This window comes from Bactrocera oleae, chromosome 3, assembly GCF_042242935.1.
Source record: "Bactrocera oleae isolate idBacOlea1 chromosome 3, idBacOlea1, whole genome shotgun sequence".
NCBI classification, from domain to species: Eukaryota; Metazoa; Arthropoda; class Insecta; order Diptera; family Tephritidae; genus Bactrocera; species Bactrocera oleae.
The window spans coordinates 5,219,205-5,234,581 of NC_091537.1; the positions used below are offsets into that span (position 1 = coordinate 5,219,205).

At 34.0% G+C, this 15,377-nt stretch overlaps 1 long non-coding RNA gene across 1 annotated transcript in view; it reads right to left on the minus strand.

The window, feature by feature from the left end:
• The window catches only part of LOC118680170 (uncharacterized), a 118,327-nt gene that overhangs the window by 44,598 nt on the left and 58,352 nt on the right, over nt 1-15,377 (minus strand). The window contains exon 3 of the long non-coding RNA XR_011395594.1: nt 3,660-3,732. This is a non-coding gene — a long non-coding RNA (uncharacterized lncRNA). The remainder of the gene's footprint in view (nt 1-3,659; nt 3,733-15,377) is intronic.

Genomic DNA, 15,377 nt, shown 5'->3' on the forward strand with positions numbered 1-15,377 from the left:
TTGTCACTTGGTTTTTTGGTTTTTTGGCAAGCGTGTGGAGCTGCCTCTTCGGGTTGCGACAGCCGCTGCACGTTCAGCGTGTTGGCTGGTTGTTTGTTGTTGCATTGGCGACAAAATGCCGCCATGTTGCACACAAAGCGCCAACAGACAGCCCCTAACACATCCACACACACACACACACACAAGCACGCATCGGAGACAGCCAACACATGCGTATACATATTTATGCGCCAACACAGTCGGAAGAGAGGGGTTTTGGGGTGGCAGGAGGAGTATGTGCATGGCACATATGCGGCAGAGTGCCTGTGGCGTGTAGCCACGCGCGCGGATATACGGTTTATGGTATTTAGCACTTAGCTTGCGGCTGTCTTCTTGCACTTCAAGCGTTGTTGTTGTTGCCGCTGTTGTTGGTGTTATTGCCAAAGCTGCTAGTCGCTGTCGCCAAATGACGCGCCAACCGCAGCGCGCTCGAGTAACCTGCTGTTAGCAACAACACACGCACAATTGTTCGTGTTGTTGTTGACGCACGCAATGTTGCAATGTTTGTTGTTATTGTTAAATGAAAAAAAAAAATCGAAAAATGAATTGGCAACACAGTTAAAGGCAATCTGCAGGCACTCCTTTCGCTTTTTGCTGTGATTTGCCAGTCGTTTTTTTGGTTTTTATTTTTTATTTTTTGTTGTAGTTGTATTTTAATTTAAGCGGATATTTAACGCTCGCAGCGTGAAGCGCATGGTGGCTAGGATGTATGCAGCAGCGATTGCCAAGTGCGTGTGTTTGTTTGTGCAACCATAATCCCGGAGTGGGCCGTAGAGGAATGTGACAAACAACAACACCAACAATATTAATACCAACAACAACAACAACTACAAACAACGGGTCTCATACTGTTTCCATAAACTCGGACATACTAACATTCATATATACTGCCATTTTATCGTGCTGTGGAAAAGGGCGGCGGGCGGCAAAGCTTTCGAAAACAAAATAGAAATAAAATGTTTAAAAAATTGCAAGTTGACCTTTGCTTACATAGCGGGAAATTTATGTGCCCGCGCAAATGTGCCAAAATCTGTGCAAATATCAGCAGAGTTTGTTGCATAGAAAATTCAACAACAAAAAAGTTTGGTGAGTTAAAAGTTGTGCAAACATTTTTCGTGGCCTATAAATTTCGAAAATGAATTGTAGCTAAAAAAGTATAGAGTTTTTTGCTTTATTGCTGTGTATTTTCAACGCTTGTTTTAATTGAAAAAGTGCAATTAATTAGTTTTTTAATTTTACTCTCTTGTGTAATCGAATATAACTGAATGTCAATTGGCCTCCAAACTTTAATTCTAATATATCTTTCTTTTTCCTCTCTCATATCTGTCTCTCTAAGGCAAATTTTATTCTCTCTTTCATATACTTCTCGCTCTTCCCAGATCTGTCTTTCGCTCTCTCTCATATACTAAAGTATGCTTCTGAGATGACTAGATATTATATAAATGAGCGTCTTTTCTTGTTACGAAGCCCCGACTGTCGATGGAACGAGTTGTAGCATATGTTTTTTAGCTATTTCTATCCTACGACCTCTTTTTCGACTATTTTTACTGTCAAAAATATTAACACCGAATTTTTTTTTAGATTATTTTTCCATAGAATAACTGTTACGGAGTTATGGAAAATATTTGAGATGTTTGTGGAGAACCTATTTTATCGAAGGATCACAGTATTCTTTTAACCTGTTTTGTTAACGAATATCTGAAGAAATGTGTGTTCGGATTGCATCCTATAAGCGTTAATGTTATAAAAGTGACTAGCAATATCTCGCATTTCTCAACGAAAATCAACAAAAATATGGATATTTTGGGTATGAAGTTACTCATAGCGTGATTCATAGCGAGATTCTTAAAAAACGGCAGTTGAAGGTCACAAAAGCGAAAAAATTGCCTAGCGGTTGGCTGCTTAGGTAATTCCGGCCAAAAGCTTTATCTAATAATTAATAACTTATCGATAATTTATCGATCAACGAATATATCAATAATTTATCGATCAACTAATATATCGATAACTTGTATGGGAAAAGCTATGAAAACATCAATCTTTATTTATTTCCTACAATTGTTGCACTTCAAACGTATTTTCCGGCTATATTGACTGCAAATCACGTAAACGCTGTTTGTATATGTGTGTGAATGTGTTTGTGTATGAAAACGTTTACTATTTTCCGGCATTGCTGATTTGTATAATTATACAAAATGCTACATAATTAATATGATAATTGCTAAGCTGGCAACAACACCAATGCAAATCGCAGGGGAAATGATAGTGGTTAGTGAGTAAATATGTTTATGAACAAATATACAGTACACCGCTACATAACATATATAATATATATGTATTATGTAAGGCGATAATTATAATGTAGACATCAAATGGAGAAGCGCCGACAGCTACACACACACATATTGCCATATGTAATTTTAACTGCATTTATAAGTATATACTCGTATATAAATTTATATATATTTATTTAGAAAAGTGACTAAATGTTTGAAAACATTTCCATGTGAACGTTGCGTTGGACCCAATTACAAGCTACGACGCAGTCGAGCGTGAACAGCGCGTAGCGCACACCGCCGTAACGGACAGGTGTCTGTTCAACTAATCAAGTGTCTAAGTGTTATTTCATTGACACTCGCAATTGGCAATGCGGGCATATATTTTCAATAAAATTATTTGAAAACAATTTAAATGCAGTATTTTATAACACAGTTGGAAACCTTGGCGTACACTATTAGTAAGATTTAGTGGTTCATTAAAATAGTGTTAGAAACGAATAAATAAATTTACAGTTATACCGCATAAAAAGCCGTTGTTTAGAGAACACGTTTGAATAAAATCAAATTAAGGTTTTTATCAATACTCTCTGAGGAAGTAATGCCAGATTATAACATTAACGCTTTGACAAAATTTAAAGTTTAAATGCGGTTGAAGCCTCAAAATATGCAACAAAATTTCAATTAGGTATAATTTTAGTAAGGGATCGGGGGTGGTTGGTCAGAAATTCGATACTTATACGAAATATTATCAGTGGAAATAAAAAAAATATTACCGCCTAGTATTATATGAAAGAATTCCGATGAAGTCTTGAATGTTTCAAACATTTATTCGAAAAATATTTTTAAGCAATTCTTTAACTAAATTATTTATTTATGACTATATTGATTCTATCTTGTGCCGAATATAACTGTTCTGAATCCCTGTTTTTGATTTGGAAATAATAAATCATAACCATATAGAATGCTATCGACTGAATCTACCAAAAATACTTCGAGGGACTATGTGAATATTTGTCGTCCTTTGATTAAGTGATTGTATTCTAACAAAAATGAATAAGAGCGTGTGAGAGCTTTGCTCTCGTGTCCAAAATATTGCAAAGGAAAGAAGCAATAGTAGAATGCCATAGAAGAGAGTATGGGAATGCCTTATTATAGTCATTGAAGTGGCATATTACTTGCTATGCTATCTCTATTGGATTCTGTAGATTGAACACTAGTTGTTTGTTCGATTTACCACTTTTCATTGGCTCATAAAGTAAGTATCTATATGTCAGATTTGATTACAGACATAATATTCTAAAAGGAAATTGTAATATATAGGTATTATAAATAAGTACTTACTCAGTATCCCTATATAATAATAGATGAATAGAATTGCAATACTTTTGTTCAAATCCGGTAAAAGATGTGATCACTGAAATTATAAGACATATGTACATATATGAAATAATTGTTAAAAATATTTTTAGAATATATGTTAGAGGCGATTTTATTGTTTCTTACACTAGTTTTAAACAATTTTCTAATTTCAGCATAATTTCAACATTATATATAATATTCGAAAGCTTTCTTAAAGTAAATTTGGATGCAGAGTATACATGCTATATATATAGTATATATATATGGTCCGATCTGAGCAATTCGTTCGGCAATTGTTCGATTAGTTAGTATGGCAGCCTTTAGCCTATAGTGGTATGATATCGGCGGTACCGACAAATGAGCAGCTTCTTGAGGAGAAAAGAAGAATATTTTGCAAAGTATTTTCTACACAAGAACGATAGCTCCAATACTGAGAAACTAGTTAGCGTATATACAGGGAGACAGATAGACGAAGATGGCTAAATCGACTTAGCTCTTCTTTAGATGTTGTGCTTGTTGCGGCAGAAATGATGCCTGAAGTAATTTGGAAGAAAAGCTGCCAAGTTGACAGTCCTTGACCGGATAAAAGTTCAAGTTAAACATACGAGTGTATTTCTAGCATGAAAGAAAGTTTATACAAAAAAAACTTGCAGCGGCCAGAAGACAGCAAAAATGTATATAACAACTTCAAATGTCTCCAACTTCGAATGTCTCCATTATAACACTCCAAAACTAAGCTCAAACCATGCCACTGGAAAGTGATATAATAAAAATATCAGTCCTACCATTGTAAACGCATGTAACGTAACGTTACACCCATTATAATAAAATCTATAAAATAATTTCTCGCTAAAAAATTAAATGTGACTTTAAATAAAATGTCGGCATTTCACATTAGCACATTACGACGACATACAAATGCATAAATAGCAATATTTAACTTGCCGCCAGCGGTGATTGCGGCGTGACGCAGCGCACCCGTACGATACCGGAGACATCTGTTCGATGAGTTTGATGATGTTGTCTCCAACGTGAATGTGCGGTGCTAAATAATTAAGTGTTTGCCGTGTTCCCAACTGACAACGGCACGGTTGGAGGCGATTTGTCGACTGCCTTGCATGCCAGAAGCTAACATGCACACATGCACACATACACACATACAAATAGATATGTACACCTACAATGCACGTATCTCATGTTATTTTTACAACATTTTATTTAGATGAACGCCTGACAGCCGCACAGTCGGCTAACTTTTCAAGATGCCAACGTTTAGTAAGCACAAATGCACGATGTGTGCGTGTGTGTATATTGCATGCGTGTGTGTGTATTTATATGTCTATGCAATTGGCGTTGTGCTCGCGCCCGCTACTCTACGCGGCATGTGGCCGAAATGATATATGTTTTCAATTAACATATTTTACAGTTAGAATATTATTTGTAAAAAAAAAAGTTACGTATTTTCCATGCTATTTTGCATATTGAATATTTATTGTTTAAACGGCACATTATTCTTTGTGTGGCCTTGTCTGCAACATCGCGTAAAATGCAACAATTGCATATTGGAATTAATGGTGTGATCACGACCCCTATAAGTTTAAGAATGCCGATGATTAAGTGATTTTGTGCAATATTGGAAATATATGTATTTATAACTGTGCTGCGAGATCGTAAGTGCACAATTTTATACCCCAACGCAACGTGTTGCACAGAGACTTGCATTATCATAAACAGTTAGGTTAGAGGCAGCGCGACGGTTTTTTCTTGTATCAGCATATCTTGAAAGTACATACACATACAACAGAACTAAGAAAAAAGTCTGTAATAATCTAGATTTTTTGTTGTTGTAGTTGCAGAAAATATTCTTAAAATTATTTTGAGAAATACTCCAGAGATTTTTGCCAAGACGTAACTTGAGTAAAAATACAATTATGGACATTGTATGTAATTTATGATATTTTCAAAACTTCTTGCGATTTTGGGATATTTGCTCTGCATTGAGCGAATATTGCTTTTTTACGCTAATTTACACGACACTTCGCAGAAATTGCCTTCCATATTGTCAAAGCTCGAGACATTAAAGGTTTTATATATATATTTAAAAATATTTTTCGAAAATTTCGAAGTTGATCCGGCAAATAGTTTAATGGTTTTTAGATTTAAGAACTTTTTCACCACCAGTAATATTTTTTCGGGGTTTTCGGAGTTCTTTTTGGAGATCGACTACGGGATTATGAGATCACAAAATAATGCAATTTTCCTCCGCTTAAACAATCTTAAATTACAGACACGTATTTTCCAAACACGTAAGGCCCAAAAGTAGCGTGAAAGTCGTAAGAGCGTTATAAAGGAGGCATTTTACTATGCATAAGAGGCGTAGACCACTAGGTAAATGAAGACATTAAATTAAATATTTACTTTAGTATTACATTTAATTTGGAGCTTTTGTTTTGGGACTGCAGACAGCAGCTAAGTCAAGATAAAGTCAAACGACTAAGCGATATGTTTGTCTATACATTTTTATTCAGCAATAGCCGCAGTGCACACACATACCATTTCGCTTAAATCTGTTAAGCGCGTAAGTATGTACAAGTATATATATATGTATGAAGGCATGTCTAGCAGAAAGCGTGACTGTAGCTCTACTTTATTTGTTGTACGTAGACAACTGATCATAAAGTAATAAAATAGTTGCTGCGTAAATTTGCATAGCTGTCAGCTGCTCCAAGTCCCGAGCGTTAGCTTGTTAGCACATCACAATTATCTAACCACTACTAAATTTACATGTGAATGGTTTCTGCTAAATCTGCGCAATTATTTGCTAAGACTCTATAAGCGGCTACAAAACGTTTACTTAAAAGCTAAAATTAGTTTTAAAAGATTAAATAGACGTCGAAATGTTTTAGCATCTGTCGCGGAAAGAAACGCACGACGGAGTATATTAGGAACAACAAAAAAAAAAAAGAAAATAGCAGATATGGGTGATATGCAATCTCATTTTATAATAAAATATTTATATGAGCGATATAGTATGTACTATACTTGTATATGAAAGCGGTAAGCTTTTTCAGTACAGGCAGCAGCTAACAGCTTTTCACAGGGTTCCACTTGGGCGAGCGCCAAATGTTAATTGGCAATCCATTATTTGCTGCGAATATTTGATTCATGTAAAACTATTTAGCGCCAAATTTTTGCAGTCAAAATATTTTACTAATTTATAGCAAATGCATATTCATGAGGCATGCGGATCAAATAACTGTGAAGGTGCGATGTTTAGGGTGTTATTTACATGCACTTGACTGGAGATAATTTTTTTTTGGCGGCACAGGTTCACAGTGTTTACATTTATTGATATGATTATGCATAATTTTTAAAGCTAAATATTTTGTGTGTTCTTTTAATTAATAGATGTCTTCGATTCACCAAGCATTAGAGAGTAGTGAAGCGAACGAATTTTAGCAAATGGCTAGTGGTGCAACCTTGTGTAAACATGTCCTCTCTTTCATTTTTGTTCAAAATAGTATTGTGGAGGCATACTCTCTTTATTGTTGCTTTACATAGGCATTTTTTTCAAGAGAGTGCTCAAACAATATTTTGTGAAAATATGATGTTTATGAATTTCGAGCTATTTTTTATATTGAAAAAATTGATATACAATACGAGGGTACGTTTTTAAGTTCGCAAAATAAGCTAATAGATTTGATGTTAATGTCTTATGAACTCCAATTCTGTTAAAAGCTTAAATATTCTGAACGCAGAAAAATTAATTTGTATGGTAAATATTTTTTTAAGAAAGTTCAGACTTTAGTTAGAAGTTTGCAGGGCTAAAAATTAAGCAGTCAAATTGAAGTTTTGAAGTTCTAAATTAGTCGATAAGAAAAGCGTTAAAAATTAAGTAAAACTGGTACTACTAGGTCGTATAAAGTAAGGAGGATCTCTCAAACGATTACTAAAATGGAAAAGGATCATTTGGAGAGCTATCGTGAGTGATAATGCAGTTTTTTCACTCATTACTGCAATATCTGCGCATTGTATGAGACTACAAATTTATGATTTTTGAAAAATTCAGAATAAAAAAAAAATTTATGATAGACGTGATTGTTCGAAATTTAACCCGAAAGTCCATTGGAAAAGTACGACTTTTCAGAGACTAATATCAGAGAGAGACAAATGGAGAAAGATTGCATAAACATTGTATTAAAAACATTCGTATGTCATTGACTAAGGTCAGCTTAATACTAAGTTGTAAAGATTCTAAGAAAATTCTAGAAAACTCATTAATCATTCACTTTCTTACATAAGTGATATTATAGGAAAACACTATGATCCCGAACTAACCGTTGTGAACAAAACTGACTACGAACAAGTACTAAATAACTTTAGCGATTAATGGCCAATATGGAAGATCCGAGAAATTCTGTTTGAGCTTTTCAGAAAGCGTAAAACGTAAAACGGAAAAAATTTGGAGATTATTTGCAATTCATAAATATTCTAGTATCTTTTTAATGACGCCGCATTAGCAAGACTTCAGAGGGCTTTAGTAGCTTGGGGCAGTAAATTTGCCGAATCATGTTATATTATATCATTTCTAAGGGAAATCGCAAGCAAAACTGTTTTTTTAAATATGACAAATGTTCCTTTGCAATTATGCTAATAATTAAAGATATCATAAAAGTGTTTCAAAGAAACTGCGAGATTTACGGTCGTTGATTCCAGAATTAGAAGGATTATCATATAAATTATGGAAGATAAGTATACCATATGTATTTAAATATAGATATAACAGACGTCACTACTTATCAGTTCCAACAAAAGATGAATTAATCATTTGAATGCATTAAGTGTTGCACTGAAATCTCTGACGGATTATTTTGCGTTAAAACAAGCAGACAAACTAACGGACGGCAGAACAAGCTAGTGAACATGGAGTTGAAAAGACTAGACGGGCTAGATCATGATCATTTCAGTATAGATCAATACTAGATCAATACATTTCTAATTCATAATAATTTTAGTATTATCTATTGTATGAACTATGTATTTAAAAAATGTCGGACTAAAGTAATATAATATTGCTGTATTATTAAGCCGGATATTTGCTAAAAATTGTATAACGTCAAACAACTCATAAATATTTCTTATCGCGGAAAGCAGACATGTGAGTTCTATTTTTATCAAATTAACTGCCTGAATGCAACACTGTATGCCAAAATAATATGATACGGTACTTTTCTTTTTTGTTTTGCTTGAAAACTAAATTTAGCACCAGGCATATATAAATAACCCAATATTATAGATAATAATTAGCGTCTGATAGCTAAGTGCACGCGCGACATTTACACAATCTTTTATCATTTTTGAATACTAATATTATAATTGAATAAACTAAAGCGTTAGGCGTCAGCGTTTAGGCGTTGGGCGATGCGCAGAAAGATCTAAAAGCGTAAATGAGCATTTATCTAATGTTGACTTTAGTGAGCTATTTTTGATTTGCACTCTTCATACGCTTAAGTATGCGAGGAATTTTAGCAGTTGTTAATTTTTATAAAGCGACACATGTGCTAATATATATTATATTTTATTATGCATATTCATTAATAAAAATTTTGCACAATGGCCATGCGCACAAGCGCAAAGACGCTTTATTTACATAGCTTATTCTTTGTAGAGTATCTTGTCGCTTTCGTTTTTTGTTTTTTGTTCTTTACCTTGTCGGGTGTGGCTGTAAAACTTTTGACAATTTATTATTATATTGGCATGAAGGGGTAAACACGACCGACCGCCACTAGCCGTGCTGTTATGTTTGTATATAAATATTTGCGTAATGCACCGACCATGGCGAATGGCATCATGGCAATGATCATGAGTAAAGTCAAGCATGTGATAGCGTTTTTGCTTGTTTAATCACATGATGTGTTGATGATGTGATATCACTTTTGTGGAATTATACAATAGCATTATGCGGTGGTGATGTGATGTCACTAGGTTATTTTTGCTGAAGAAAAGATACTACAAATGGTTTTGAGGAATGCTAGCGAGTTGACAGAGCTCGGACCGCTTAAAATCCGAACCCGTATCGGTTTCTAGAGCCAAATTTTGTATAAAAGTTTGTGAAAAAGCCTTATGTTTTGACGATGATATGATTAATGCCTCGTACAAAAATATTCGTATGATTGTTCTGTGAAGTTTGAGTAATTATGAAGTTTTATATAAGGCCTACAAGTCGAAAACTGTCAGAGAACAGTTTCAAGCGCAGCCCTACATACGCGGGTAACAAAATGGACTCGTACAAAATCGTATCTTTATTCCATTCACAAAAAGGCACAAACTCAGTTCAAGATTGGTTGCCTTTGAATTGACTTAGGATTGTACTGATTTATATTGGCGTAAGTGACCTATATATCTGCGTATAAACTCGGTTAAAAGAATAAATTGAACACCTATATTAGAGGGTTTGAAAGCCTGTTTTAGGGTCTTTTGTCGAACATGGCAGGAACTCGAAAATAATCTAATGATTATGTTTGTTGGGGTTCGACCGAATTTTTACTTGCCCTTCTCTAGTATTGCTATAAGGGTCAACAATAAAAAATCTAAACCCTAATCATTTAACAGCTAGCACAATAAGGGTTTGCTGAGAAACAGATTTGATATTGTGATTTATTGGATAAATGGTTAGAGAATTTATTGGAAGATCAGAAACCATTTATGAATATTGTCAAAAAAATATGAATCTCTTGGGTTAGAATAACCATAACTCTGTCGCGAAATCATAGGGAAATTTCGACGAATATTAAAATAGTCGCAGGAAAAAGAAGGAACAATATATTTGTGGATAAATTTAAAAAGATTTTTTGCAAAAGAAAAACTGAAATAAGTAGCCACGCTCACGACTAGCAGCGCCTTTTGCTAATGTTCTTATTACTGAATTATTTTAAATAGAAAATTAATTATTTATTTCGTCTATCAGCACCCAAATTAGTAAAATTTCACAAAAAATGTAACGCAAATAAAAATTGATTTGTGTTTACTTGCTGAGGAATAACTTTTTTGAGCAATAAATGTCGACTAACAAACAATACGCTATCTTATCGCGGAGACATGATTGCGAGTGTATAGGCATTTCTAATCGGCACAGCTGTGTAGCACGGTCTGATGTCAATATAATATTATATCTTTTATTTTTTGTTCTTAAAGTTTTTACGATTGTTGACTTAGGTTCGCGCGTACGCAGCGCTTGCGAGCGGTGTGGCAAGCAAATGCCAGAAACCGATATGAATGATATTAACGTATGCTTTATAAGTGGCATACAGATATTTGTTTAGATATATGTATGTATGTGTGGATGGATCTGTAGTTACAATACAGCAAGGACTATTTGGAAAAAATACCAGTTTGGGATTTCGGTAATGTAAGTTAACTAGTTCAAAAGAGACCAGATTTCAGCTATATTCTGAATGATTTTTATTTTTTTAGAATTTCATTTGGGATCATAACTGTAATGTGTTCTTTTTATATATTTGGAACTAGTTTGAGTATTCTATATTTTGGTCCTAAATCTGGCAATTGACAACTCGGTGAATATCTTCTTGTAACAACTACAGCTGGCTTGCTAACTAGTTAGTCTTGAGCTTCATACTAGTTACAAACTAATGTTCAAACCATTCACTACACTGCGGGGTAATAAATCGTGCAGCTTACTTAATGCCCCGCCATACAAATGTCCAAAATGTCAATATTGGTATTATCACTTCCGATTCAGTGATAACTTTGTTTACACCTATTAGTCATAGGTGAGAGCGCCTCAAGTCAAACGCATCGAGGAAGTGCACACCACACAAGACACATGTGATATGTATACTTGTATGTGTGCGTTCGTGTGGCGACAGACGAGCAAAAGAATAATATTTGCTTTGATTGGCAGCGTATGACGGGCCAGCGACCGGGTGGCAAGCGAACGTCTCAATATATAAGTGCAAATACTCGCATATATAAATATGGCCTGTTTGACTAGCTCTGTGGTTTTCTCAGACAAATGCAACATCGCGAAGCGCTCCTTAAGTTCTCAACGCCCTGTCTGTCACTTATCTACTCTGCTACATTATAGGCATATACATATAAACTGCACAATTATTTATCTGTTGCCAAGTAAATATAAAATTTACGCTTACATGATTATTCGCTGTTTAGTCTAACGCTCTTTTATCTAACTTGACGGCAGAACAGCTGGTCATGTAAGTTAAAGTAAACAAAAGTGAAACGGCAAATAATAAACATTTTCATTATAAAAATACGAAAATAGTTGTTGCTATAAATAGTCGTGTCGGTAAATAGTCTATGTTCATAAAAAGATAATGCAAAATCAGGTAAAACTATTTATATATATATAATGACAATGTAAAAGCTTATTAATTTAATTATCAGCTGAGTGCTTTGTAATATGCATTCGCTTTATTATCCAGTATTAATACTGCACTTGAAACTCTTGTGCTGATAGCAGCTAATAAAAGTCGTTTCTAACCCTCCTACATGAAATCTATTGGTTTCGGTAACTTGATGAAACAATATGCGCTGGCAAATCTTTATACAAGTATATGGTATATATTTTGATAACAATACTAAACTCAATTACCGTTTGTAAAATCTGATAATAGCCCTATATATACTTCTTATCTCTCACTCTCTTCCCTCGACTTACATCAGCTGCCACTGAATTAATCATTTGCTCAACCCCTTTGCTGATGCTGATGATGTTAGGATGTGCATTTTGAGAGATCTATGTGTAAAGTATTAGATGAATTTTAAGGTTGCCATGGTTTTCTCGGTATGTACTGGTTTCAACATATCCATCTAGTCCTGGAATCTAATGGGGTTGACTGTTAATGTTTATGACAGCATATACTTCATCATTTCACCGGTGAGAACCAGACCTGAGTCGTTTTTTTATTTAAATAAACCTAGTATTATAACTAAGAGAGTTCCTTCATTATTCCAAGATAGCTAAATCAATATAGTTTGAGATATAGCCTTTCTAGCTTAATCGTCATAAGCAATTTAGATCCGACATAGTGCAAGTGCACCCAATAAAAATTTCTTATTTTCTGTTTAGTTACTACTGGGCACTATCACATAAAACAGAACACCTGCAATAAAACTTCAAACGACGATTTTTTATATGGCTTAATGAATAATCAATTTATGACTCACAGGTGTGCAAAACTTTCTAACGGCGTTTACAACAATATTTGATAATATGTGGTGAGTAAATATCTATGCCAGAAAATAGTAAGGCAAAACTTTATGGAACAAAAATTAACAAAAAAAAAAAAAATAATAAATAACAAAGGAAGGAAATAAAAGCAAGGTTAACTTGGGAATCAAAGCCGCATGTAATATTTTTAAGTGTCTATAAAATTATAAAAATATAAAAATTGTAAAAAAAAAACTTCTTATCAACACAATATATGTTATTAAGTGAGAAACTAAGTTTGCCATTATTTTTTGTATCGCATTTATTATTGTTATAGGCCAATTGCTCGCCTTTAAGAAATCTTGATTATAAACCAAGAAGAAAGAATGAACCGATATCACTCATTCCGAGTACCGAATAAATTTCATTTAAGAGAATATGCCCAGCTAATTTCTTTAAGATATCTTGTATGCTTTTAACCTATATATTGTATTTGGTATAAAGTCACTCAGGTAGATCAAAATTATTTTTATTTAATTAAGAGATCAATACTAACAAGACTGATGTCAGAAGGTCTTTCAATTTAAATAAGATTTCTCCTACTTCTACTGACCAAGGTATACGCTATAAAATTGACCAGATGAACGAATATTCTTCGATTCATCAAAATTCTCCAAAAGATTATTGTCCGTCTGTCTTTTTATAAGCGAACTAGTCTCTCAGTTTTTGAGATCTCGATCTGAAATTTTGCCCAAGTCCGCTTTTCCACAAGAAGTTGCACATTTGTCGGAACCGCCGATATCAGACGACTAGAGGATATAGTTGCCATACAAAATGACTGCTCAAAATTAAGTTCTTGTAAGAAACAAATTTTTATTCGACAAAATATCTTCACAAAATTTTTTATAGATTATTGTACAAGACAACAATACAATCTCCGAACAACTTAGACTTGTTGACCTTTCCATTCTTTCAAAAATTGTTTTTGAGATATTTGTTGTATTTTTTTGCAAACGGAAGAATTTTATTCCCTAACTTAGTCTACTTTAGGTAACATAGAAATTCCTCGCTAATTGACGCAAACCACTTGAGTCCACTTGCACGCAGATTAGAGCAAAAAAAAAAAACCCAAACGCCCTACAATGATAATAAGTTGGTGACATGCAGTTATTTTTAGCGAATATATGTAGATAGCAAATACGCATTTCCAAAGAAACCACAAGTTCAATTTACACATTGAAGTGCAGAATTAGTCATAGACGAATCAATCGACATTCAATTCACACCCCGTATATAACTATTTGTTGCGATGTATGCGCATGTGTGTATGTGCATTGTGAAATTCGTGTCACCTGTTGCTGTTGAGTACACCTGTTGTCGATGCTAATTTTGTGCGCAAATGTTTCGAGGTGCGTGTGTGTGTGTGTGAGTTAAGAGTATTATGTATTTGTTTATATTTTTCATATCAAAACGCGATAAGGCGATAAGTCACTAAAAATTTGGGCAAATGTAACACTGATAACTTTGCTGATAACTGTAATCGCTAAACAAAAGCCATCGGTGCAGCTGTACTTGCGCACTAATTGAGTGACTTTGAAAGTTTGACTACGAAATAATTTCGCTTTTACTTTGTAGTTATAATATTTCAAAAAGGTAGTCTATAATTACAAAAAAATGAGCCATTATACTCCTAAATTACAACAAAAAAATTAAATATTTTAATTTCTAGTCAAATTCACTTATTTATTAGTAAGTATTTACAAAAAAAAAAAATCAATTACCGTTATTTTTCGCACAAATTTTCCACATCTGTCAATATTTTCCATAACAATTTTTAGATATTTTTATTTGCCTATTTTATTATTTGAGCGTGAATTGACGGGTTAACGCTTTCGATTCACAATTTGTTGCAATTACATACACAAATATGCTTTGTAATAACATAGATCGGTTGTAAATTTTATTTTTACTTGTACGAGTGTAACGCCGCAAAGTCAATGATCGTAAACACCGTTAATTGTTTATTTACTTAGACGTTGATTTATGTGGGAAATTAGCTGTGTGAAGGGAAAGAGTTTCAACGCAGCAAGTTATAAAGTCAATAGAAGAGCTTCTTTTTTTTATTAATCAACATAAAAGACTTTATGTATAAGATCAGTGTGTCAAACTAAGTTGTGTTAGTCATGCCCGTCTGTCCCTCCGTACGTTTGTATATATACGAACTAGTCCCTCAGTTTTTGAGTGGTATCCCGCACCCGTCCTTTTCTTACCAAGAATCTGCCCATTTGTCGGGACAGCCAATATCGGTTTCATTTACGGATATATCTTCAAGAAATTTGGCATTGGTTACTGTCCACGACAACGGTGTAATCTTCGAAGAAATTGTTCAGATGAGATCACTATAGCATATAGTTGCCATTCAAACTGACAAATCAAAGTTCTTGTAAGGAATCTTTTGTATTTTTGAAGTGTATTATAGCTTCGTATTATAGCTTCCGCGCAACCGAAGTTAA